Below are 2426 nucleotides of genomic sequence, written 5' to 3' on the forward strand. Positions count from 1 at the left end.
ATCTAGACGCTAAAACGTCCATTTGCAAGCTATGCTCTATCTAGACGCTAAATCGTCTATTCGCAAGTCATGTTCTATCTAGACGGTAAAACGTCTATTCGCAAGTCATGTTCTATCTAGACGCTAAATCGTCTATTCGCAGGTCATGTTCTATCTAGACGCTTAAACGTTCATTTGCAAGCTATGCTCTATCTAGACGCTAAATCGTCTATTCGCAAGTCATGTTCTATCTAGACGCTAAAACGTCCATTTGCAAGCTATGCTCTGTCTAGATGCTAAATCGTCTATTCGCAAGTCATGTTTNAGAACATGACTTGCGAATAGACGTTTTAGCGTCTAGATAGAACATGGTTTGCGAATGGACGTTTTAGCGTCTACATAGAACATGGCTTGCGAATGGACGTTTTAGCGTCTACATAGAACATGGTTTGCAAAAAAACTATGGAAGGCGTAAGCCTGTTAATTTACTGTTTTTCGTTCTTTGTGACGAATATTTGACCTTCTTCAAGAGATCGGTTTGGTGGTTGCTGTGTTAAATTGAGATGGATGAATCGTTCAGAACTTTGACCATTTGGCACTGAGTGAACTAAATATGTATCCTGGCGGGTATGACATCTGCTCATCAACCAGGATAATGAGTCGAAATAAAACAACATATGGCTAGTTGATGTTTCACACCGCTCAGACCGCTCCTCTGTTACCACTTAGGAAAGTGGCTAAATTGGAAAAAAAAAGTCAACGGTTTGTATAGATTTGTCAGGTCACGTGAGCGGAAGTCTAATGTGAGCTTTTGTCATCCGTCTTCTTTGTGTTAACATATATATATATATGTTATTTTTTCTATTCCTCAAAAGCCAAATGCTTAGGTGATGGAATATGAAGTTGTGAAGTTGTTTAAATGGGTGTCTTCAGCCCTATCAGTATAATTTCCACTGTATGACCTCTTATAGGGCATATGAGGTCATAAAGTGGAAATTATATAACAATAAAAAATGCCAACACAAGGAGCCTCTAAACATTCCAAGGGATCTAGATGGCCGATGTCAATTGTGGGAAAATTGCAACATTTAAAAAAATTCTAAAGAACTATAAGTGCCAAATCTTATCCCTCTCAAGAGAAGAAATGCTTAGACATGAATACTAGCTGGTCATGTTATATCCCTCGGGCCCCATAATAAGGATATACATTTTGCTATGGTTACGTAAAGGAACATGCCTAATCGCTGGTCACATTTATGTCACCCGAGCCTTAGCAGTACTAGACATGTTTCTCAAAAACCCTCAGTCCTCTTCATTAGCAAATGGAGATCCATTGTCGTCTGAATGAATCCACACTACCTAGGTTGAGGGGGTCTGGCTAAAATTGAGGAAAGCATGGTACACTTATAAACATAGCCGCCATATCTGACACGAAGAGAACATTGACACCCTGTGGATCTCTTGTTGTTGCATCCATTCAGGTCGTGATATGAGAAAAGAATACAACTGTTATTACTCGCTGCATGATCATAAGAGGTGACTAATATAATATGGGAACCCTTGCATAATTGGATATTTGCGTTTGTGCCCTCTATTTGGGGCACGAAAGCAACAGAAATAAATCTTCTGTACCCATTGTAATATTTGGAATCTTTATGTTTCTCTGGTAATGCAACAACTGGTTCACCAGTTGTCAGTATAATGTGACCGGGCGGAGTACGTGCTGGGTGACTTCGGCATAGTATTTCCGTGAGGTAGCACCATAAAGTCGGCATAGAATCCTTGTTATCACCAGGAGGCAATTTCACCAACATTTCCTGCCTCCGGCACACATACACACATGCATACACAACATACATGGCGGAATGTCCTTAAATGACCTGTACAAGTAACTTTTGTGGTTGGTTATCCCGAGATTATGATGAGAGGCGTATGGACCTGTACAGGGAGGAACTGTGTACCGAACATCATCCCGTGATCAGCACTGATTGACCCTCGGTGCTAGCCATGTTTCAGTGACCAGGGAACGTTTACAGACCATTCTTTTATCGATTCGATATATATCTGGGGCATATTAGTTCAAATCCAAAACGCTTTGAGCTATTGCCAGAATCGGAATTAAACTGCTTCCCTGTGAAGGAACGAACAGGCATTCATGATTGAGCAAGTCAATATATATAAATCATGGCTGGTATACTATAACTGTAGCTTACGAGCTGCACTTGGTTATTGTTTGATTCTCCAACTTGTTTTCATCACTACCGATTATAAACATGCCAGTTCATATGATGAGGGTATGTAGTCTCTACTGCGAATGATTTCGACAGTGACCAGGCGCGGATTTAGGGGGGGGGGGGGGGGGCCCCCCCCCCCCCCCCCCCTAAATCTGCGCCTGAGTATACATCACAGACTATGTACTTTTATCACAGAGTAAGTTCGTGCTTTTA

The sequence above is a fragment of the Mizuhopecten yessoensis genome, unplaced genomic scaffold (genome assembly GCF_002113885.1).
Source record: "Mizuhopecten yessoensis strain PY_sf001 unplaced genomic scaffold, ASM211388v2 scaffold9499, whole genome shotgun sequence".
Lineage (NCBI taxonomy): Eukaryota > Metazoa > Mollusca > Bivalvia > Pectinida > Pectinidae > Mizuhopecten > Mizuhopecten yessoensis.